The 25,919-nt window shown below is 41.5% G+C and overlaps 1 protein-coding gene across 50 annotated transcripts in view; it reads right to left on the bottom strand.

The window, feature by feature from the left end:
* Positions 1-25,919, bottom strand: part of CELF4 (CUGBP Elav-like family member 4) — a 709,268-nt gene that overhangs the window by 323,297 nt on the left and 360,052 nt on the right. The window lies entirely within an intron of this gene.

The following is a 25,919-nucleotide window of genomic DNA, read 5'->3' as shown; positions in this document are numbered from 1 at the left end:
GAATATTTGTAGATAACAATCCAAATATGCAAAATGGGGGAGAAAATACAACTTATAGTTAAGAATAATTACAAAGGATGAATTAAAAAAAATGAGACAGGCATTAATATAAATTTGTTGGCATGAGGAAATATAAGGACCTGCTATGAATAATTTTACCCTAGAAATTAGGAACAGGATTGTCTCCCATCAACAGTATGAAGTCCTAGACCAGTAACCTCACAGGAAAACTAGAGAGCAAGGTTTAAGAACAAGTTCAAGATGGACCTTGACTAGTTCATGCAGTGGCAATGGATTAAATTTGTTGATCCAGGAATGTTTTCCTTCTTTTTATTTTACTTTTGATTTTATGCCAGTGCCATCAAATGAAGAACACCTCCTGCAATACAGTTGCCGGCTCTGAGGCTTGGCTTTGAAAATGCTCACATTTATAATTTTTCTTGATTTGGAAGAAAACGTTGAGTTTTTCTACAGATACTGGTGGATAGAAACTTAAGTTACATGTAATAATTATTAAGGTGAATCAGCAGCAATGCATATGCCTCTAAAGGCAAGGGATTTAGGAAACAGATTAGCAAATGTTGTTGTTTTTTAATGACAAAAATATTGTGAGAACTGGCAGAATGGCTCAGGAGTTTCAGTTTTCAAAACCAGTTTCCAAAAACCTGGCCAAAGATGTTTTGATTATCTCTTCATCTGTTCGTGATACTTAAAAGTCAAATAAACCAATGTCATTTGAAATGAGAGGCACTGTCTGACACATATGAGTAGAAGTCAAGGATTTCTGCACAGTGTGGTTCAGAAAACTGCCAATTTGTGTGTGTGCAAGAGCAGTCACCACCCTCTTGACAAAGCCACTGAGTCTGAATCAGGGACCTCTGGAGAGGTGGGCTCCAGCTCCACAGCTTGCCTTGAAAAGCTGGCAGATGCCAGCTGGAGGCTTTAAAACCTCATATATTCTCAGATCCAGAAATGATGGGGCTCACAGCACACAAGTTTCTGATGCTTTTAATTTCTCACACATATTTTGATAAGGGGCAGAGAGGAGGCTGAACAGGAAAAAGATTCAACAGAAACTAAAACTTGCAAAATTATTTTCTTCCAGTTTCCTGCAAACATTTAGATTATTTTATATCCATAAAAAATTGCAACATTTGAAAATGCAAACCCCTTATTTTTTTTAGTTGAAAGCTGTTTTTTTTTTCCCAGAAGTACCCTCCCCTGGTATTTCATCAACACCCAGACAACTTAAATAAAACAGCAGCAAAAAAGGCATGCATTTCATAGTGTTTATTTGGACAGAAGAGCTGGTTTTCAAACCCATACCCACACAATTTCAATCAACATTTTTGCCAGTGTTGTTTCTGTGTTTATATCTCAACCCTATTATTGTCTTTTATACCTCAGTTTCCCTACACTGAGCATCTTAATTGCCTTTCCCCTTTTCAGGTATTAAATGAATCATTTTAAATTGCTTTGAAGATGAAGAACAGAGACATAATCTTGAACCCTGGATATTTACATCTATTAACTTTGGGGGGTGGAATCTCAATTTTGAAGTGTGGGAATTACATAGGATGTTGTAAGTAACATTTCAAATCCAGGGATAGATATTTGTGGTGGAGAAACAATCTAATGATCAATACAGTGTAAAACAAAAATATAGGCAGATTGAGAGATAATTCCTGGTCTAAGGATTCATAAGACTTTTTTATTTTTTTTAAAAAAAGTAGAGACATTAAAAATATCAAAAAAGAAATGCTATTGAGATGTGCAACAGAACTGACTGTAAGCAGAGGCTTCTCAAAAACATCTGGTTAGGCATGATTATTTCTGGCTGGCAGAAAAGCCCCATTAATAAGCATTTTTGCTTCCTCCCCTGGTTATGGGACACCATCCTGAAGAGAAATCATTGACAAGCCTGCCTCTTTCTGAAAGGGTTAGACAAATAAATAGTCTTTCTCACCAGATCTCCTCTAATCACTTCTGCCTTTTTGGTTTTCTCTTTTCTTCTAGTTAGGAGTGAACGTTTTGTCACATTAATTAAAAAATAGTCGCAACAGAAGAAAGAAGACGAGGAGTAAGGTGGGGAAGCTGAAGAGGGACGGTAACTTCAGCCCTAATTAATAGAATTACTCTCTGTTGAAAGCTAGTCTGATGAGGACTTTTGTCCTTGAATAAATACTCTGTGTGTCTGCATATGTATATATATGTGCATATATATAGATTAATGTACATGTAAACAGAGCTACTCAGTTGCTTAGCAGCCAGTAGTGTCCTTTCATGAGAAAACAAAATATATTGTGACAAACTGCCTCAAAACCATGAAGTTCCATGAAAATAATTATTTTCTCGTAGCTATTCAAAGGTAAAGAGTGGCCCTGAAATTAATGTCTCATCCAACGGACAAAGGCAGAACTAAGTTAATTGAATTCCCATCTGTTCCAAACATAGTCTCAACATCACACAACAATAATAAATAATGTAGTAATCATGCCTAACAATTAATCTTTCAGTTTAGATTTTTATAGGGTACTGAATGGATCCTAATTTCATACAAATACAGATCACTGTCTGGACATATCCTCTGGACAAAAAAAAGAAAAATAATCATAGTCTGACCATGAACAGTTGTGTCAGATCTTTGGGAGAGCAGAGGCTATCTAATTTAAAAGCCTTTTACAGTGAACAACAAACTGGTTGGCCCAGCTACCATTTCCTGATCTATACCAATGCAATGGTGGCTTCAGTGCAGGGCTTTACAGCCATAGAGATAGTAAAGAATGATTAAAACCTGAGCAAATTAGCCTTGTAATAAAGCAGCGAGAGATTACAGAGCTGACATCCTATGATAGAATAGAATCTTAGAATTGTTAGTTTTGGAAAGACCTCAATATCATCTAGTTCCAAGTCCCCTGCCAGGGATAGGGACACCTCACACTAAACTGGACTGATGTCCAGTTGCAACACTGCCCAACTAAGAAGCCTTTTTGCTGTGTCCTCTGTGTGGACCTTGCAATGGGAAAGCTTCCAAGGGCACCCAATATCCAGCTGTGATATAAGGGAGACTAGGTCTGCTGAAAGTAATGTACCCAGAGCCATTGCAGATCTCTGTGTTATAGCTGGGTGTGGAACCAGGATTTACCATGAACTTGTGAACTTCTCCACATATCTATTCAAACTTTAAACATCTGCAGCAGCTGATGGCAATGAGATGCCCAGCTCTGCTTTGTTATATCGAAAATCACCTGCTTGTATTTTTTCACCTGGTTCCTTAGATTCCTTTGATACCCCCTGGTTTCAATTCACAACAAAGTCAACAGAGATGCAGAAGAGAAGCAAGGCTAAGCCATGAAGTTGTTACTCCACATTGATGTGAGCTCTTAAACATCTGTTACATCCCAAACCCAAAATAGCCACCCTTTAGTGGTGAGAGAAATGCTCTCTATATGGCTATAGCTGTAAACAGATGGATAGATACAAGGTGATATGTGGAGCTGGAACAACCAGTTAATAAAGTTTATAAAGTACTTAGGGGGTCCATCTGGACGGATGGTACTTCATAAATGTAAGGCCATTATCAGTGCCTCCTAACAGCACCCGACTATCACTCAGCACTTTCTGGATGGACAGTTAAAGAAAACACATAAAATATACTCCTTGGTAGATATTTCACCCAGAGTCTTTTACTTGCAATAACAGAGATCTGGGCTTTCATCTGTACAGACCATTCCCATTTGCAGTCACAGGGAAAAATCCACAATAGCTCAACTCATGAAGCTGCTGGATTTATTATGTTTGAAGAATGAAGTTTCACAGCACAGCCCTGGAAATAAATGAGTGGTTGGGGAATTTGCTAGTGGCAGGTCTCTTGCTGCAGTAGGGGACTGGATAACTAAAGGGATAGTGATGGGAGAGGTATAGGGTTTTTGTTGTGGTTTTTGTTCTGTTTTGTTTTGTTTTTTTCCCCCCTCAGGGGCACTGTCCAGAATTAAATTTAAGTTGGTAATGAATGAAAACATAGATCACCTTTCTGGTGACAAGGGGGATGCTGATGTTGGACATCAGCAGAAGTTGTACAAAGTGCTCATTTTCCTTGTGGTCTCCCTATGGCTGGAGAAGAAACTGGAAGATAGTGCTTCCAGATATGACTTGCAGATGTATATAAAGATCCCAAGGATCTCACTGGGACTTTTCAACAAGATTGGGACACTCTTATTCCTCATAGCACTTCTTTGTCTAAAGGAAACTGCGGGAGAGGTGGCTGCACTTTGGAGGAAGCCTCCCCTCTTGGATCTTGATCACCATTTACTGTGAAATCCGGCTGCATTTTTCAGAGATATTTAGGGTTTGATCTTTATGGCTTTTTCCATGAAACAAATCTGGTGTCTATGAAGAATCTTTTTTTCTCTTCAGATCCTGAACACCCCAAAGATTTCAGTCTGGAGATGCTGCCAGAGGAAGTGTGGTTTCATTTCTTATGCTGCCATCAATCTCTGCTTCGAGATGGCTTCCCCGTGCATACCAAACCTCTCAGGATACTTTGTAGGCAAAATTTCCAATGATGAACTATCTTTCCCGCTAAGACTAGAGACTATTGTACATCCCATATCCGCATCCTCTAATTTAGGATTACAGTTTATGGAAGAAGATACAGGCATAAGCTACCAAGATGGCTATTCATAACATGGTGGCCTCTTAAAAAATAAATATTTATTTATGCATTCACCTATTATTTGTCCATGGAATCCAAATATTCCATGGATAATTTTAAGGACCTTATATAATTGGTTTTGTCATTTTTTCTTTTCCAATGGGGAAAGGGAGCGTAAACTGAGCTGTTTATATTTTTACTACAGACCTAATTTCTCTCTACTTGTGTCGTTACTGTTGTGGTATTTAATCCCTTCAATAACCAAGGTGAAGAAGGTAACTTCTCAGGGGTCTGCCATAAAAGACCAGCATGAACTTATAATTTGATTTCTAAAAACCTGTCCATCTGCCTTTTATTAGCCTTGACTTAGGGATGGAAAGGAGAAAAGCAGACCTATTTTCATAACGGGGGAGATTCACAGTCTTGTTGGACTACTCCTGACATTTATGAGGGTCTTTACATTTGACAGCTAGGAGACTGGATTACAAGCAAGTAGACAGATGAATAGACAGATAATAAGTGTTATTAGTTGCATGATAACAAAGATGTACACAATCAAAGTAATAAAGCATGAAGAAGGTAACACATGGTGGTCCAATGCTCACAGGTGTAGAACCATGATGGAAACCACTATAATGTGAACATTTACAAAACACACACATAACAATAGTAGTATATAGATGTTGAGTGACCTTACAAGTCAGTGCAGCATTAAGGAGTTTGCACACCCAGGAAAGTTACACTGATTACACAGGAACTGCAGGAGGAAGAGTGGCAGACTATATACAGGATATGTACCATATGAATAATTGCCCTCAAAGAGGACTGGACAATGAGATGAGAGAGGATGTCAGGGTCAAATTATTATTGGTTATTTTTACTACAGCAGCCAGACGGCTCTCAAACTGTTGATTTGAACAGCTCTAATTGAATAATGTCATTAAAACCCAACAGCCAGTGCCCAGGGAACAACACTGCTGAGCTGCTACTGATGTCTTGCCAGGTGAATATGAAGGTTCGTGCCATTAATGACTAGCATTTGTAATGACTGTTTTATTTGATTTTAGCACATACTCCTTTTTCAAAGGACCCCCAGTACAAGGATGGGGAATTGAATCAACATGCATTTTGGGCTCATACAAACCAGCAGCCCTTAGCTTGGTCACAGGAAAATTAAGCAGAGACCCTTTCTACCTTGTCACCAGCAGGCTCTCAACATTGTTATTTCAATGACTTTCACATCTGTGTGTTTTCATCTTAATAACACTCAGCGTTTGCATTGTGAAATGGATTCTGGTCCCCACTTGTAAAGGGGCAATTGCCTGCACACCATCAGTGGCATGGCCTAGGTTCAAGATTCAGCAGAAGGCTTCAGCACTTGCTTAATTTCAAACATACAACCTATTCAACTCAGCAAGGCAGGAGCATGTATTAAACCTGCAGTGTGGGTCAAGGAGATAGCAGATGGGAAATTGGCACAGTGGGCCCTGACACGTCATGGTTAGTTACATGGGGTTTGGGTTATTTATGCCTTTAGGGATGACTGTGGAGGGATGGAGGGAGAAAGGAGGAAGCAGGCATGGCAACAGCAGGAGCAGGAAAAAGATGAAAACATATTTCTTGTCCAGGTAGAAAGACTGATAAAAGTTCCCTAAAGAGACAGATTCCTCATTCAGGTTTGGGTCTTTTATTTTTGTTTTTCCTTACAAGGGTGTCATTCAAGTAGCACAGCTGGATGCTGAGGCTGTTTGCTAATAGACATTCAGAAGTGTAGTCACTGGAGTAAGACACCAAAGAATGGGAAAGATAGCATGTGTGTCTTATGTAAATGACAGTGTTCTAGCAAATGTGTGGAATAACCCGCATTTTCCAGCAAGTACCTGCTAGCAACCAGTGAGATAGATGCTCAGACTGGTTTGTGAATGTCTTGCAGAGAACTGAGTGCATAGTACTGTGCATGGAACAGTTAGTTCCACATTCACCAGTGCCACTGGAGCAACCTGATTAAAGTGTATCTCTTAACAACACAAGAGGAGCTGTAATTGTTTGCTTCATGGCTCCTCTCTGACCTTCTCTGTGCACAGCTTTTCTAGGTCTAGGAGACAGATAAAGCCTTCAGTATTTCCAAAAGTAGCTGCTTATTTCAGGATATGTGGGAATGGATGCTGATCCCATGCCATGTAAAGGCATGATCCCTAGTCAAGCCAGTGTAGGTTGAATGGTGATATTGTTGTTGATAGTTCACCGGGTTTTAGAATCAAAGGCACTTCTCACTTTCCCTATGGAAAACAAGAATTAGTACTGAAGAATTAACTAGGACAGATAGGGAGGACCTCTTCCTCAGGGTTAAAAGGCAAGGGATGTCCTGCTGTGCTATTCTGTAGCCCTTTTTCTCCTGGCAAATGAAGAGCACTGTATTCTGAAGGGCCTTTCTGATGGGGTTGACTCATGCAGGAGGACTGCCCTGCATTATGATTGTGCCCCAAGGACAAACTCACACCAAGACAGTGAATGCCAAGACCTATGTTTGAAATACAACAGTCAAACATGGATGCAGTCTGTAACCTACGTATGCAATAGATGGGAAATGTGGGGAATACAGCAGACCCCTTAATAGTCTTAACTCACTGTGGTAAGGAAAGGAACTGAACCAAGGACAATGGCCCACAGTTTAACACCCTCCCTGCTAGATGAGGATGGGTATTTTTGAGAGACCCATGCCAGGAGCTTGTTTGCAAGGTACTTCACCACTGACACTAAAAGCCTTTGGGAGTAGGCTAGGTACACTTCAGAGAGCCCTGATGATGCCTAATCTCTGCATGAAACCAGCTCTGATAAAAAGCATTCTGGTAGCCAAAAATGCCGCACCAGTTTTCAATCAGGCTACAAACTAATCCCTAGGATCATGATTAACATGTTTGTTTTGCTCAGTTAAACAGATTCTAATGTCCAGGGCTGGGTATAAGCATTGCTAAGAACACAGTCACTAAGCTGCCAGCTTTGGGCTGCCTTTGGTGATCTAGATGGCCACTCCTGAATCTATAATAACCCTGAGCTACAAAGTGGAGAGGAGGGTTTCTTTCCTTTTGTTGAATTACATTTATTTATTTATTTGTTTATTTATTCATTTGATTTTCCAGACCTAAAAGATCTCTGGTCTGCTGTTGAGCAGTCTTCCTAAATATAAGGCCATTATTCTTTTTAATTAGTCTTCTCTTGTCCTTGGTTTAGGCAATATATTTTTCTTTTCATTGCTCATCTAGACAAATCTTCATAGCTTGGGAAAACCATTCTTCTCAGAAAGCAATAGAAGAGAGGAAATTGAGATAGTTGGAAAAAATAGCTCTCCTCTAGCGGTCCAGATGCTACCAGGTTCTCCAGCCAAGGTTTCCTATAAGATAAGATGTGAAAGGAGCTTGGTCTCTTGGATGGCTGTTTGTTTTTTGCTCTCAGAAGAACAATAAAGTCATATGAGTAGGAAATAATAAGAGCTTTTGTGATTGGGGGAGTGAAGGGAGCTGTGTCCTTTACACTCCTTTTTCTCCCCCAAGCATGTGGTGGAAGAAGAAAGGATAAAGCGTGAACCAGCTGCCAGGGAAAGAGCACAGCAGAGTGATATCAAGAAAACCAGACCTCAGCTAGAGATCATGAAGTGCAGAACAGGAAATTTTCTCTGGTGCTTTCTGCAAAACACCATCCTGCTACTGACATAATCCAGATACCTCAGAAACTTTCTGTGCCCTTTGGATACCTTACCACAATCAGCCATTGATCTGTGCTGTGCATGAGTTGTCACTAATTGCATCAGAGGAAATCTGAGTTTAATCCAAATTGGACTTGCAATGCCAGGTCTTCTCATCTACCAAGATCTAGTCAAGCCAACATCTCTGTCTTCTCATGGCATCTGGTAGTCACTGACATGCTTTGTGGTATTTAATTTCCCCTGTTTTCTCAGACCACAATCTTTCTTTAGACGACAGGGTTTCTGGAGTGGGGAGCACAATGTGTGTTTGCACCATCCTCAGCATTTTTGAACCTGAGTCACAGAGATGTCTATTTAGGGATAAGACCCCACATTGGTGTAAACACTGAAATTACACAAGAAGACCAATAAGATGTACAACTTCAGTCCCTGCTCTACACAGACTTTTTATGTGATCATGGAAAAACGGATTTCATATGCTAGAAACAAGCACATAACCACATGGCTCTTCTGCACAGCCAGGGATGTCCACATTGTCCTCCCATTAGCCTCTATACTGGCTATGATGTGGGGCAAGCCAGGTGTCTTTCCAGGTGGAGAAACTACTGCATGAGCCAGAAGAGTAGTCCATAGCAGTCCTGGACACCAGTGGCTAACACCTGCACACCGAAATTTTGAGCCTAAACTCAAATAGTTTGAGTGCCTCTCCTCAGAAAGAGCAACAGTCCAATGTCACTGAGGGGCTAAATACACTCAAATTGCAGTGTGCTGACCCCATGGTAATAAGTCAGTTAAATGAATATCTGGATAGATACTTCTTCATTAATCAAGCATATGTTCTCCAAGCATATCACTTGGAGAACAGTCATCGAAAACATCTAGACAATAATGGAAGAGTACAGCTATTAGTACTGCATACTGCATTATCACCACATATTCAGATTGTTATTAAGTGAACTTTAAGTAAGGCATTCTCCATTTGTCATTTTCCCCCTGGTGATTTGAGCTACCAACATTGATTTCTTTTTTTTTTTTCCTTTTTAATCTGAAAATTTGGCTATTAACTTTTCAAAATTTATTAATCTGTTTTCACTCCATTGGTAGCAGCTTCCCCCCACCTTCAACTTCGCTTGTTAAAACTCAGAGTTGATTAAATATGACACAACAGTAAAATATTACATAAGCACACAAGAAAATTTTTATTTCATTACTGGCACAAAGTGAGTCATCTTGAACATGACACTGGCTTTGGCTCCGTTTTCTCTCACTTTCTTGCTCTGGTTTTATATTTAATCACAGCTTTTTTCTCTCTCTCTCTGCACATATGATTTTATTTTTCAAATCCACAGCAGAACGATCCAACTTTGTTCTTATGCTGTTAATTAACACCACGCTCTAGTTTCCAACATACTTAAATGATGAATAAGGTTAAATTCCAGACAACGTTCTGTACATTGCCATCAATTAACAATTTTCAAGGCAGCGCTTCATTAATAAACACTGATCAGCAGAGCCCTTGTGTGGAGTGCATCGAAGCTGAGCATTTGTAAGAAAGCATCTTTAATATGTGTGCTGGAGTGTATAGTGTGGGTGAACGTGTGCACGAGCGTGTATGTGTGTGTGGGAAAAAAGAATCAATGCTATATCTTAGGAAACTCATCAGCACATCATCTCCTTAAAGGTTAATTAAGAATTTGAGGAAGAACAGAGGGGCTGAAGCAGAGGTGATGGACATCCGTGTCTCTCCAGATCATTAAGTACTAATTAGGTTTGGAAAGTCTATTGAGCTTCCTTGGTCTCATCAAGCCATGTGATGGTCCCTGGATACCTCAGTGTGAAATGCCATCAGCACTATATCTCCCTTTATGAACAGGATGCACTTCAGTCTCAGGTGTGCCTGCTGTCTCTCACTCTGTGTGTGTGTACGCCTCTTTCTGTATGTGTCTGATTAAGTTATATTATATGCTGCATAAAACCTGTGTGGAGAATACAGACTGTTTCAGAATCATGTGTAATGCAGAGTTTTTGCTGGAAGGTCTATAAGTGTTTGTTTTGTTTTTTTTTTTTAAATAAAAGGTAAAAAAAAACCCACAAAAACCCAAGAAAAGTTCCTGTAAGGTAAAAATTCAGAATGAGCAGGGGAAAAACTTGCAAATCCATATGAACCTCTTGTTGTGCTAGAAGTTTACATAGGGAGAACTTTCAAACTAGCTTCTTATTACTTATGCTTCCTAAGCTTGAGATGGAAGTGGGAGAACACGGGAGCTCCGCAGTGGAAGTTATCTTAGCAAGACCCCACAATGAAGCTTCAAAGAGACCATAATATGTATTTTGTTAATTACCTCTTTCAAAACTCCAGCAAGAAGTGCTGCACAGCTAAATCCCAGAAGAAGTGATGACACTTTTTAAGAAATGGCTTCATGGAAGGTGAGTTTCTGCTTTTAACTTAATTTTCCGGCTTTTCAGTATTTCCCAGTCTACAGGGACAGGGACAGGCTTTTCTCAGGATGTTTCCTTTAAATTGAATTGGAATCACAAATTTAGATGCTCAGCTATGGACAGGAATCCAGCAAGCAATCCAATCTGTGCCTGAAAAAAGCCTTTGAGGTGCCCAGGGACTAAGTGAGCTCTCATGTTAATGGGCAAAGTAATTCAAACCAGATGCCAGTGACCAGATAAGTTTTTCTGGCAACTAGCCTTGATGGTGCTCTTATAAAAAAAAGCACAGCTGGCTCTCTTATGAGGGTTCCCTGAACTCGGTAACTCAATAATATTTGTTTATTCTAGTTTCCAGGCAGTCTTAAGCTAGTGGGATGGCATAAAGCTGATGAAAAGCAAAGGAAGAAGGGACATGGTAACACTTTGGCATTGGCAGTCCAAAATAAGTCCTTATCTGGGAATAAGTTAGAGGTGTCTTCCTTATATACAGAGCTAACCCACACCAAGTAACACATATTCCCTTTGTCAGAATGGAGAAAAGAATACGATACCTTAATACGTTAGTACTCACGTAGTAAAATGATATTGGAAAGGGTTTTCCTCTGAGTTGGGGACTTTCAGAGAACACCAGTATAAAAGAGGATGATAACACTGAGGATAGTTGCCATTGCATTTTTGAGCCCGCTGAACTTTGACTTTGATTGCACCCGATGGAATGGAAGTTGATGGTTCACTGGCTCAAACTGCTGCCCTGTCAACACTCTGCTATTAACATTTTGGTATTAAGAGCAAGTACAGTTGCATTAGCAATGTCCCAGGGGTGAAGGAAGCAGTCTGGGAACCACTAGGATGTGGGTTCCCTAGGAAGCTTCTGGAATTGGAATCAGCTGCCTTCCACTCCCACCACTACTGCCACCCAGTTTTCATCAGGAGATGGCTGAACTGAGAAGCTACTGATAATGGTACAGCCTGCATGTCTGCTCCAGAATATCAAGGACCCCTTGATAAACCCACTGCAATGCCTGGAGCACTTCATCTGCAGGCAACTTGCTCTCTTCAATATGGAGAGGATTGCCACTAATCCTGGTGCATTACTGTTCACTTGACAGAAGTCGCCTGAAACAACTTGCGTCTGTTCTTGTCCTGATTTGCTGTCGGTATTTATTAAGAGCACTGTGTTTAAAATGGCACACAATGTAGCCTGGAGATAACATCTTAAGCTTCCTGCCTATACCAACAAAGAAATAAACACCCCCTCCTGATAAAATCTCTTCCAAACATTGTCACTCCCCACTTTGCTCAGCCATGTTGCTCTGTTGCTTCCTCCCCAAGAGCTCCATGAGAGAGCACTGATGGTAGCGAGAGGCACCTTATCTCTGGTTTTACTGATAACCATTCCTGAGCTGCCATAAAATATAATTTTAAAACCTGGAGTAATATAAAATGAAATATTAACCACTCAAATCAGCTATATTTTCATTACTTCAGCAGAGAAACATATTAGATTGACAGCACCTGTGATCTTCTATTGGCTAATGAGACCTTCATGTTCCTCCCCTTTCTTGTATAACTGAACATAAACCTTCAAGGGTGTAACAGCTTCTCTGACTATTCAATCTTAACCATTGTGCTTAGAAGTAAACAAGACTTAGAGTTGAAGGTTAAATATGGTGACAGTTATGTGACATGGGCATTTATTTATCAAGAATATAATTGGGCTCAATGACACTGCTTTGTCAAAATGACTCGATCTATGTAGCTTAACTTTTTGGATGGTAAAGGCCATTAAACATCTCCACTAATTCCTGTTTGGATTCTGATTTGTCTGGACAAGTTTGTAGAAGTACAGTAAGTTCTCTGAATTAAAAACAATGACTGCTAGTATGTGGCTCAGCAACATACACTTTTCAGTTTCCAGCAAGGGTCCTACAGTCTTTCCGGCTGGATTGCTTCAATCTTTTCTCCTAGCTTTTGATATCTCTCAGTTTCAATATCGTCATAGACTGAGAAACATTATCAGTTTGAGTAGCAGAATATGGTTCTCAAGCACACTGGCAGAGAGGATCTGCTTTTCTGTGTCTCCTACACAAGAACAGTGGTTCTACTGCCAATTCAACTGTCACACAGAAAAATAAGTCTGTGAGGAGATGGATAATTGGTTGGGGTTTTTTAGGTAAGCGATACATTAGAGAACAGAAACTATATGCCTGTGTGCTTCCTTTACTGGTCCTGGAAGATTTTCTTTTGCTAAACTGATACTGCATTGTTAGTGGATGAAATTTCCAGACCTGTTAGGTCCTTGAAGACCTATTTGTTTTACTTGGATGGGTAGTATGCTTAAGAATTTCGCATCAAACAAGATTTTTCTTGTTCTTTTTTGGTCCCACCACATTGGTCTCATGAAAAATTTCATCACTTATGCATGAGAAGGATGTGTGTGCATGTGTGAGGGTATGCATATGTATCAGTCTAGCATAATTCAAGCAATTTTATATACATATGTATATATATACATATTTGTGGAGAGGACATGTATGTGTGAAGAGGGAATTCTGTCATATCTGGTTGGATGTTTCTGTATTTTAGGCAGTGTGTAGATACAGAGCACTGCGAGTTAAAGAAGGTTTATATTGTGGTTAGCATCCTAGACAGCAAAAGGAGTTAATATAAAGTGTTACTCTTCTGATCTCAGTAATGTATTGGAAGACAAACCAGTGTAGTATCTCTCCTTCCACATTTAAAATAGAGGTTTTCAAAGTAAAGTCCTGTATGTCAACCTAGCCCATAGATTATCTTAACATTCATCTGGGACAAGCAATATTACTATGGCAGGCAGTAACTGTGCCTTCAAATATGACTGTCCAACACTGACACCGCAGGTATCTGAGACTTTCAATTTGCTTTCATTCAGTAGACCTTTTGCTCTCCAGTCCCTTGCTACTGCTGTCAGGATTTTCCAGAAGCAAGAAAGAATGTAAGGAAAATATGATAAAATTACATAAGGTGGTAGAGCCATTTATTAATCCATCAGGGAAATTAGTGCATCAGACAACACCTTGCTTCACAAACTAGATCTCTGGGAAATGGGAATGTGTGCTCTGTGTGTGTATCTGTGGGGTGGTGATGGAAAGCTGTGGATGCAGGAGAGGGGACACAGAGGGAATTAGCCAGCAAGCTTTAGGGTGAAAGGTGAGGAAAATGACAGCCGGACCCTGACAGGAAATAACAGGGTGTCTAAGAAATAAAACAATGTATGCTGCAATCCAGCTTCCTATTGGTTTTGTTTGAAAACCTCAGTTCAGAGAGGAACATAAGTTCTCTGGCATCAAAGAGCCTCATCTATCAATGTCCTTGTAGGCGCCAGTGTGATGAGATGCAGAAGAATAAAGGCTCCCTTGTCCTTTATTTCTTTATCCATTTCTGCAATGAGCACAGTACTTGGAAGATTTAAGCACTTAAAGTTACAGGTAGGGATGTCCCTACCAGCACAAGGCAAAGTCATTGGTAAGCCTAGCTCTGGCCCTGTGAGTGGAAGCTGCCCTGTGTTACTTCTGTGCACTGCTCACCTTTCATTGTGATGGTCCTTCTGAGAACATGAACCTGCCTGCAGCTGAGTGTTTTGGGAGCCCTCTATGACAATAGGTACTCTTCAGCTAGCCTGATGAAAGTTCAGGGATGGAGTAACACTAAGCAACATTTCCTCTTGGCTAGTTCTAGGTAGACACCATGTAACCCTTGTGGAGTTAAATTTAAGGATGAAAAGAGACAGGAAGAATCTGCCTTGTCTGGCCAGCCATAGGCTTCACAGAAAAAACTTCCTGTGAGCTCTGAAGACAATGAAGCCTGTCTTCCTAATGGATTGTACCATAGCCCTGACCCCATTCGGGTTTTCTGGTGTCTAGTGAAGGGTGCTTTCCATGTCCCCTCTTTCCCTACAAGTATGGTGTTCAGAACTGCATATTGCAGCTCACTCCTCTGTGTCAGTCCTCAAAAGAATCTCCTTTAGGAAACAGGGTAGCTGGGCTGAGAGGAAGAAGGAGCTCACTTTATATATCTGCTCACTTCTTCAGGGATACCAGCATTGTGAGAGACAGTTCTCAGATCAAGACCACCACGATCAAAGTCTGTCATGTTACAGGTTCATAATCTGCATGGGCTATAGATCTAAATCACTGTATGCATCCACCATCACTGAGGAGAGAAAGAGGAGTGGAATCATAATTGATACCTGGACATGATGATTATTTATAAGGAGGAATCCACAAAAAGTATTTTTCCAACTTTAAGACAAACAGCTTTCTCCAGAAATCAGAAAACATCAAAATAATTTCAGAAGCATCTTACTAAAGGTAGGTTTCTTTGGAAATGTTTTTTCCATTAAAAAACAATATTGCAAATGGTCACTTTTGACCATTTTTATGACACAGCTTACACAGAATTGAAAGTCCTGCTTCACCTTTGATGGAATGATATGAACGAAAAAGTGGTTTTCATTCCCTAAGTATAAGTGTATTTCATTATCCTGGCTGCTGGGATGTTAAGCTGTCCTGCTTCTCCAGAGACAGGCAATGCTGCAGGGGTATATTCCCACCCATACAACCAAAGTGCAAAACATCCTTCAAGCATTGTTCAGGGAAATTGCATCTAGCATTTTGACAAGGCATGTTCTTAACACTACAGATGAACTAACTCAACTTTACATCAGCAGTTTTTTCATCATCTCTGCAATTTATATATACATATATATATATATAGGATGAAAGGAGTCAAGATTTGGTAAGATTTGGAAATTCGGATGCTTTTTTAGTTTCCTACATCAGAAGCAACCCCTCTCCCCCACTCCAGGCCTCACCACTTTTGCCTGTCTTTAGCTGAGGTGAATAGCCTGATTCAGATTTTTGTAAATACACTTCAGCTGGTCTCTGAGAGGTTCTCCGCACTGCAGAGGTATGAGTCACGTTGTTGCTTTCACTTTTACACTGGGGATACTGCTCCTGCCAGGATCTTGCCATTTACTTGGAGAACTAGTCAGCCCTCCTTTTGCATTCCAGATTGTCATCCTTCCCTTTCCTTTCCCCCCCTCCCTCCACCCTCTGGGAGCTGCATCTTTCTATTGTCCTATGAAGATAGACCTTTGGTAAGTGATGTTGCCTGATCTCTGAAGGAAGGAAAACAAAACCCCAGCAAAACAAAACCTGTTCCCATTCACACCCCAAACTGTGAGTATGGTCCCTTTGTGCCAGCTGCACCATCTCACTGCTGTTTTCTGTCTTGCCATGATTTTTTTTTGGTGAAAGCTGCCTATGCAATCTGTGAGCACTGTTGGAACAGCCCAATTTTACAAGCATAAAGTATTATGATTGCATTGATTTCCATCATAAATCATATTTTCCATCCTCTGTCTCTCTTTCCTTGCACTGACTGAATTAAGCCTTGGTGTTTTCTTTAGCTGCTGCCAGAGATGAGGCTTGAGATGATATTAGGGTAATGATGATAAATTTTAGCCTCAAGCCAAACCATTTCCACATTACAGATAATGTTTTTTTCCAAATAAGTTCTGTTATTGGAATCCAGGATCCACTACATCTGCAGGCTGGGAGGCTGCTTCAACACAGTCTCTTTGTTGTAATGGGTTTATAGATTTGAAAATTTGCTCTAAACAAATAAATGAGAGAAGGGAGGAAAGAATGAATGACGAGATGGAGAGGGAAATCAAACAGAAGGAAGAGAAAATGAGGGGGAGAAAGGAGAAAGAAAGAAGACAAAAACAAGTGAAATAAGAAATAGAACAATAGGGGAGAAGCAAATAAGAAAAATTAGACAATGCACAAAGCAAAGTATCAGTAATCTAGCTGCTAGCTCTGTGTGTGTGTCTGGGAAGGAGCAAAACTGGCCTTACAGACAAGCACAAGTGCCACACAAGCATGCAGATCCATAGCTGTGTGTTTCAGATTTCACCCCTGTCTTCTTAAGAGACCATTCCCTAACATCTCATCTCAGAATGGCCTTTGACAGACTAATGTAATATTACTGCAAAATCTCAGCTGCCCTCACAATGGACTAGGATGAAACTGAGCTAAGCCTGACCCAATATTAGCATCTGCAATATGGCCTCAGACCCAGGTAGTGTCTTACTGGTCTAAGGTTATTCTCATTTTTCTGAAACTATTGCAAAGCAAGTCATCTTCCAGCTTTTGTTTGAGGGGAATTCAGTTTGTGTAATCAGGCCTGAAGGACAGTGTCCTGTGCTCAGCAGAATATAGATTGTTGGCATGGTGACCTTCAGTAGAGCAGCTGAGGTAGGCCAAATCCATTACTTAGTTGTTCTTCAGCCACTATAAACAGAGGCAGTTCACCATGACATCTTACACAAATAATCCTGTAACCCTCATTGGTGTTCCATCCCTGATTTGCAGCATGTCTCAATAAACCGTATGTTCCATGTGTGGCTGTTAAGCACCTATGTGCCTCTCCGCTCTTTGCATTCACCAGACCCGTACCTGCTTTAGTGAGTGTTACTCTACTGAATGAGTGAGGTTTCCCATGGAGGAGCACAGGCAGAGTTGTCTGCTTCAGCAACAGGCAGCCCTTGGAAATCAGGCTTGTTCAGAGCTACACAGAAGTTCTGAGGAGTTCTGGTTGGGGGAAACATCTACACACAGAGACACTCCTATGGGAAGAAGCACACCTTGATTCCTACTCTGTCTTTCTCATAGCTTGTCCTGCCAGGTGAGATTTTCTAAGGAAGCTGCTTAGCATCTACCACCCTTTGTACATGTAGAGGAAGAATAGTTTCAGATCATCCTGAGCTGTAAAATTGCATCTCGTTAGCTTACACTGTGACAGTGGGTTTCACCTGAATGGAAGCAGTTATCTGTGACACAGGTGTCTCCATCAGAAGGAGCCACTCCAGATTCCTTTTAGAGTCAATGGATGCAAACATGAAGTCCAAGCTTGCAACTGGTCTCATTTAATGGTAGACATCTAAGTAAGTCAGATAAATCCCCCACTAGCTCTAAAGGGAATCTGGGATGACTTGCTTAGATATTGCAACCTACATCTGAGACCAGATGTATTGCAGGCAGCTGTATCTTACCTCTTTCTGGTCCGGCTGCTTACAAAGAAACTTGTGCTGTATTTGTGTGGCTTACATAAGCATCCCCAGTGTGATTCAACCTGGCAAACAATACTACTGCACAATGAAATAGGTATACTGCACAGAAGAAGTGAAGAGGTGTCTATCTCAGGAAAATTAATTTAATCACAGTGCTGGAATATGAAATGAAGGTGGAGAAAAAGTGAGTCCCACGTGGTTTGCTAAAGATATTCCTTGTGTTCTAAAGGAGGCATGGCCTCACAGACAAAGGCTGACTTGGTATGACAAGCCTCTGGGCTAAATTCTCCTGAAAAGGACAGTGCAGAGCCAGTGGTTTTAAGCTCCAGAGAGGTGTGGAGTCACAGCTCCCTGCACTTTGCCTTTCAGTGTTGGACAAGTTTATGGGTCTTCAAACTTTACCCCAATAGCTCTTTGTTCTGAACCCACACAAGTATTTCAACACAATCTAATGAGCTAAGGAGAAATATTAGACTCACAGGATTTTTGTCTGAGCATTCTGACACTGCAGAGACATTGGAGTAGTCTGGACTTTACTCTCAGTAGAACAGAAGCAAAGCTGGTGATGTTGGCTCTATGACAAACCCTCTCCTGAGGTGTCTGGTATCTCATGCCACAGTTCCAGCAGTAGATTAAATATGTCTGGGCATGGGTTTAGACGCTGCACTGAGAGCACCCAACCAGTTTTACTGTTAGTATGATCCTTGGCATGATATTAGTTGATGCCAGCTAGTGCTCTCCCACACAATGCTTTGATAAGAGGGATAGCTCACACTGGGAATGATTCCAGATGAAGTCTGGATGAGGCCACTCCATTTTGAGAGGAAGAGAATTTAGCCACATGGTTGGGGTTTGTTTTATGCTGCTTGCCCTTGGGTCCAGAGAACAGGTTCTGGCCCGTTTGATTTAGCTGTGTAGCTACTGCTTTACTAATTCTGTCCAGTTTAAGCAGCAATCTATCTCCTGCAAACTTTTTTCTTCCAGCCTCAGGTTCCAGAAAAACAGAGGAATATCTGATATCCTGATTCATATTCCTTCCTCTGGAGCTCAGAGTTATTGTTCTTCTCAGCCATAAGCCAGAAGCCCTCACTGCAACAAGCCTGGGCAATGCTGAAATACAACCTGATGCAGATGGTAGGGGCCAACTCTGATTCTGGCCAACATATTTACAGCAGGGAGAAGGGGAAAAAAAAATGAACCTGCAGATAGGTAGGCAGGTGGCAGGCAGTTTATTTCACTGGCAATGCTGGAGTGCCTACTTCACGGGATGCTAAATGCAGTAAGTGGGGAGGAGAACAAATTTAAGAGGCAAGAAGGAGGGGGTGAAGCAGCCAGTGCTCTTCAAGGTACAAAAGGAACATCCTGTACTACCAGATCAGTCTTAGAATAGGAAACCGCCCTGCTGCCTTTGCAGGTTCCATGTCCTTATTATTCATATCAGCCCCTAGAGAGGGGCTCTCTCTGAGGACATGAGTCATCTGGGGAAAACAACAGTCCTACCATGTCCCTTCTGCAAGTCAGGGTTGGCTCAGACAGCAGGTCTAGGCTATGAGTGCCAGATGATAAGTCCTTAAAATTGGGCTTAACCATTTTACTTGCTTACTTGTATGAATCAAATTGTGATGAGTTTGACTTAATCAGACTGTCTGGCAACCCTACCACCACCCTAGGACAAAAACTTACCTGATATCCTGCTGCTTCAGCCAGACCCATCAGAAATCTATGCTATCCTCCATCATTCCTCAAGGCTAACTGCTTCCTGGTAGCGCTGACTAGCCAAATTAGACCTCCACTTTGAATCTATATTCCTAATACCAAGTCCAAAACTCTCTGAGAATGCTGCAGGATGCCAACACACAGTGCAGGGCTTAGTGATACATTTTCCTTTATCACTTTCTGTCCCACAGTTTAAAAAACCAGCAAAGGCTTTATGCATGTCCTTTCACCAGCGGAGTGCCTCCTTTTTCACTATACTTATTGCAGGAAAGGAGGGATCACAGCTGAAATGTGGAATTTAAGCTCAATAAAGCACAGCTTACAATGCAGGATTCCTTTCAATGAATGGATTGATCACACGGGAGGGAGATGAGCAAGATGGACAATGCAGCCAGGGAACTGCATGACAGCCGATGCTGTAGTTGTGCAAAGTGAAGCAGCCAGAAAGGCAAGCAGCACTTAGGGTTTAAAGCACAAAACTATGCACATTCAGACACTCAGAATGACCACCTGAAGGGAGTTGAGCTTGAAGCCAAGTGTCCAGAAGCTTCACATCCCCAAAAGGGTTTCTGCACAGTTCTCCCTCCTCTGCCTCCACAGATTGACCAGAAATAAAGTTACTGCATTGCCAAATAACTATGCAGCAGCAAAGGCAGGTGTTTGATCACCATTCCTAGGACCTCGCAGACAAGGTATCTAAGAGGACAAAGTCACTCTCACATTTACTAACAACCAGTATTGCTGCTGGCAGGGACACCACAGGGAAAAGGATTAGATAAAGCACAGAGAGTAACCCCATCTTCCACCTTATAAAGGAGCATTTATAACCAAGTGCAATAGAGACATACAGTTACTATGGCTATACCAGACATCTTCAGCCTGCTGGGCAGTGATGCTAGGCCTGTTTTTCAATTAAAAGTAATACTAAACTGGATTTAGACTATTTCATGGGTGATCTTTTATTTTATTCCATTTGAACAGTGTTTTGGTTTATCTTGCGTTTAATTTGAAAGATTGAGCAGTTTCCCAATAAGATCTACATGAGAAATACACTTAAAAAAACCCCAACCCAACAACAATAAAACCCTTTCTTCTGCTGCTGCTGATAACAAGGCCTATTACTTCCCAGCCTGTGTTTGGTTTCAATGCTGTATAATCTCTCAGCTGCAAACGAGAGACCAAGACAGCTCTGACTAGAGCTACCCTATAAATGATTTTGTCCTTGATGTTTGTTCTCACTGGAGAGGTGCCAGACTCCCTGCCACATGTTTAGGTACAGGTGGTAAATAGGCTTTTTGGCTGGTTCATAGGTAATTCACAGGTAGCTTGTTAGAGAAAACCAGGTTTGCACCCAGTGAGAAAATAGAACTGTTTTAAATCCCTGTATCCTAAGGTTAAAGCTTTGGTATAAAGTTCCTCACTTTTTCCCCTCATTTAGACACAGTGGATGACGTCACCACTTCATGGTCTATTTTACAGCAAAGCACCTAACCTGGAAAGTAAAACATTGCCCAGGCAATGCTCCTTGTGTAGCACACAAGGAACCACAATTATCCTTTACTGTTGCCTCTCCTAGGCACTTTCTAACATTTCCCTCTTGACCTTCCCCAAAGCTGACAAAGGCTGATGGCAGCCTGGAGCTATTTGACTGCCCAAAATCACAGACTCATTTGGGTTGGAAAAGACCTTTAAGATCATGAAGTCCACCTGTTAACCGAACATGGCCACGTCCAACACTAAACCATGCCCTTGAGGGCCCATATTCATGTCTTTTAAATACCTCCAGGGACAGTGACTCCACCAGTGACCTGAGCAGCCACTTCCTGTGCTCGGCAGCCCTTTCAGTGAAGAAATTTTTCCTAATATCCAATCTAAGCCTCCCATGGCACAGCTTGAGGCCATTTCCCCTTGTCCTATCCCTTGTTACTTGGAAGAAGAGACTGACCCCACCTCACTACAGCCTCCTTTCAGGCAGTTGTAGAGAGCAATAAGGCCTCCCCTGAGCCTCCTTTTCAAAATGAGTGAGAGTGTTTCTGTTTAAACTAATGGATATGGACTGACTATGATTAAATTTAAGCTAGAAATGGAGATAGAGATGTGGAAAATCCTTCCAAAACAGAGCAAAGAATGGGAGTGATCTGAAAAAACGCTGATGCCTACAACTAAGCCAGGCCCCTTCTACTCAAACGGAGAGAATTAACCGTCGCTTATGAATCATCTTGTTCTAATGAGGCACCCACTGCAGGTCAGATTGGAAAATTCTTGCAACAATTGGTAAATAAAAAATTACCTTGATGAAAACTGCTCACAACCACTGTCATAAAAATCCAGATATTTTCCTTTGAAACTAATGCAGCACTTGGTTTATGTTTGGATAGGGAGGAACTATGTCTTCCCTGTTAATCTGAATTTAAGACCTAAAGACTACAGTGTTTCTCTTCTCTCCTCTTCTCTCTTTAATTAATCTATTTTCATCCAATATTCCTGTAATGAACAGAGATGAATCAAGGCGGTGGTTTAAATAAAGAAGCAGAGACTTACTCAGTAGTGAGGGTTCTCTTTGTTCTCTTTTCCTCAAATTTGTCTCAAATGCCACCTTTCAAGACTCCTTTCCCCTTGAATAAAACCAACTTTCCACATGGTTATTTCTGCTAAGATTGCTGCCTCAAATCTCATAAAAAAAACATTGTTTATGTGAGGTTTCACTTGCCAAAACTAATGGGAAATGGAGGGAGCTGATGGAGAGGAAAGATGGAGATTTTGTGTTCTGGGTACCTCTCTTTAACAAAAGCACAGCAAGTGTGTTTGGAAAAGTCCCAGTGTGTCTTTGGCACAGGGTGGATCCATGGTACAGACAGAGGTGCATTCCAGCGACGCATTTCAACACACACACACAAGTTAACTGAGACATAAAGGGAGTCAGCACACGTGTTCTTAAAGGTACTGGTACCTTCTCCAACCCAGGATGTAGTCCTGCCTTCCTGCTTTTGCTATGAGTTAACAGGATTAAATCACACTTCTGATATTGGTGGGTTTTTTTTAGTTTATGGGGCAAGCATCTCAGATTTGGCAAGCATATTTCCCTCTTGGTGTCCTTGTGTTGAATACAACAACAATGGGCTCTGGTTCTTGCTTTTAGTTTGGGAGAGGTGAGTTTTTGAAGCAACACAAGAACTGTAATTCTGAGGTTCTTCACCTTGATTCACAAACCACACCACAACCACACATAGAGGACCCCTGCCAGAAGCCTACACAGGACACTAGGTCTGAACCTACGGCTGCATGCTTTTGTTCAGAATTTGGCCTTATCACTCAGGTGAACAAATCCTGAACTCAGTGTGACTTCAGACCCTGAGTAATGTGATTTCTTGCCATACTCGTTCTTTTACTCACATTTTCCCCCTCTCTTTGTTCTGTTTCTAGCTTTAACAAAGAAATCTGTGTGTGCTGTCCAGCTTGTCCAGCATTCCAGGTTTCCTGCAGGTTCCCTCACAACTCTTTCATCTTTCACAACAGTGGCCAACACACCCTGAGTGTGGTTCCTCTCTGACTGCAGCATGTTTTGAAACCCCCACAATAGTACTGCTACTGCCTCGTACGAGATAAAACTGAATGCCACCTTCTCCATTTCTCCTTCGAAAACAGGATCTCTCTACATTCCCTCTCACTACAGAGCTAAATTATCTGAACTTTTTCTACATAATAATAATAAATATATATATATTTATTATATCAGCTGATACCCTAGTTGATGTGAAAAATGTTTCAGAGGACTCTGCTGAGATTAGCTGGATGTAGGTAGTTTCAGAGCATTATTTGGGTCCTTTAGCAGTGTAAGTTATTGTATGGAGAGAAAACCACCACCCACAATCATCCGTGACCCTGACACAGGGGGGGAATAATCATAAGTTGCTCCTTTTCCCTTTCCCTCCGTCCCTGTTCATCTCCGCCTTTACAGTGTAATTGCCTCATTTGGGAATGAACGTAACAAACAACCGACTTCATGAGTCAAAAAGCCACAAGATGGCATTACAGAGCAATTAAACGGGAAATCTGTGCTGGAATCTGTTTTTTCCCCTTGCCGGTGTAGCAGGAATTACCAGCAGCAGAACAAACGGTGCTCGCTGTAAGAGGGGACAGGTGTTTTGGAGCAGCTTCCAACACAGCCACTGTCCCTTCTGTTGACGGTCTCACCTGGTTAACTCTTATTAACATTTCCAAGATTTCAGATGAAAGCCCTTCAGGAGGCAGAGAAGAGCATTGCTTCTCCATCTAGCCTTTGTTAGTGTTATTTTCCTCTTAATGTATGGCGTTTTTCCATTTTCTCCCTCATCCATAGGTGTATGTGCTTGTCTTGGTTTTGAGGGGTGTGTGGGGCACCAGTCTGTAGTTCCTTGAGGCTGTGTTTAGGATAGAAGCTTCATGTCTGAACACACCATGTGCTGCAGATGTAACTATGTGCAGGCATGTGGATTGCTGTAAGGCCTCATGGACCAAAGGAAATGGTAAACAAGAGAGTGTGTAAGGTGAACACAAATGTGTGAACAGTGTGACACACGGTAAGTTACATGAAGGTATCAAGGTTTATGCTGCTGAAGTACGTGTGTGCACAGTGCAGTGGTATGTCTGCAGTGTGTCTGCCTGCCTGTGAATAGAAAACACTTTTGATGGAAAGTTGTCTTGGGAAATGGTTGTAGGTGCAGTGTGCATTGTTTTTGTTGTGCTGTGGCAAGCGACATAGCTATCGAAGTGCATTGTGAGTGCATGGACATCTCTTGTGGCTTGTGGGCTCTGTGGCATGGAGTAGGATTGTGCCTGCATGGTGGTGGGGTGTGAATTATTCAGGCAAACTGTGCCTGTGTGGCCATACTGTCCATAGCCATGCTGGCTCAGCTCTGCGGTGCAGCACGCACCATGAGTGCATCAGCACGCCCGTGGTTCATGTGTCTGTGGAATGTGTGATTTACACATGTGTGAATGCTGCGGGGGGCACATGCAGCTGGTATTGGATGCTCACAGCCCACTGCAGGAGTGATTTTGAGGAGGGGGAACTGTTAACATTCAGCTTGGTTCTCTAGTGCTCAGCAGCATTGAGGGGGGAAAAACAAGGGTGAAAAAAATCTAACCCAGTCGCTGACTTTTCCCTGCAGTTTGGCAGAAAATGCAGCACCCGCAGAGCTGATCCCCAATACCTGACACCAACTAGCTTATTTTTGTAAATAATATAAAGTCCCCTTTATTTCACATCTTGCACTGTTATGGGCTAGGCCAGGGAACGCATTAGGGCTGATTCCTCAGAGCATGCTGCAAATGAGACAGAGCTCAGGGTGAACACGCTTCAGAAATCAGCAATTTGAAATAAAAGCTGGAATCACCAGACCTCTCCAGTGTCTCCTTTCTCTACCTTACAGCCAGTAAGGGAAGGTACTTTACTTGTTGGCTGCTAGTGAACAAAAGGTACAAATGTTGCTGATTTACGTGCAGTGTTGTTCAAAGGAGAGTGTGTGAAGAAACTATTTCCCTTTTTATTAGACATCATCTTAGTATTATAATTTTTATTACTCCTACCACCATTTTTCTAATTGTTACTATTATTAAATAATTTCAATTATATTGTAGTCAAATTGGCTAAAGGAATCTTTGATTTTTTCTCTCCTTTTCCTTTTTTTTTTTTTCCCCAGCTATGAAAGATCTAATAAGTTGCCGCACTGGGGCTCCAAGGAATTGATGCAAGATTATTCCCTCCTGGATTACTTTCTTGGTGCTTTGTCTGGCTTCATTTAAGTATTAGCCATCATTGTTTCATATTTGTATTGTGCTCCAATCAGGGATCATTTCAGCACTGCATTCCCTTAAATGTGAATCTCCCAAAAGCTTAAAGGCAGAAAAGAGCACAGGGGTGAGGCTTTCTCTGTACTGAGGTAATAGTCTTCATGGCAGTCTGTGTCATAGTGTTGTTCCTTTGATTACCTTTTCATTTCTGAACCTCTGTTTTAGAGGGCCGTTGGGCACTGGAACTCAGCCTGTGTTAACAGCTACCTGTCCCCCTCCAGTTTCCCTGTGGTCATGTGGTCCTGCCACCCTCACCTAATCCAGTTTTGGTGATTTTTAGACATAGAGACTTTTGTCCATACAGTGATCTGCCCACCTGCTGTATACCCAAATGTGCCCTGCTCTCTTGTCTTCCACAGAGCCTGCTTTGAAAATCCTGTCTAAACCCAACCAGACTTGACGAAGTGCCACCAGCTTCCAGGAGACTGGTTTCTGAAATGGGTTATGAGCATAGGTGGCTG

This window comes from Melopsittacus undulatus, chromosome Z (assembly GCF_012275295.1).
Source record: "Melopsittacus undulatus isolate bMelUnd1 chromosome Z, bMelUnd1.mat.Z, whole genome shotgun sequence".
In the NCBI taxonomy this organism is placed as follows: Eukaryota; Metazoa; Chordata; class Aves; order Psittaciformes; family Psittaculidae; genus Melopsittacus; species Melopsittacus undulatus.
The sequence above is the reverse complement of the archived record's forward strand: the minus strand, read 5'-3'. Positions and strand labels throughout refer to the sequence as shown.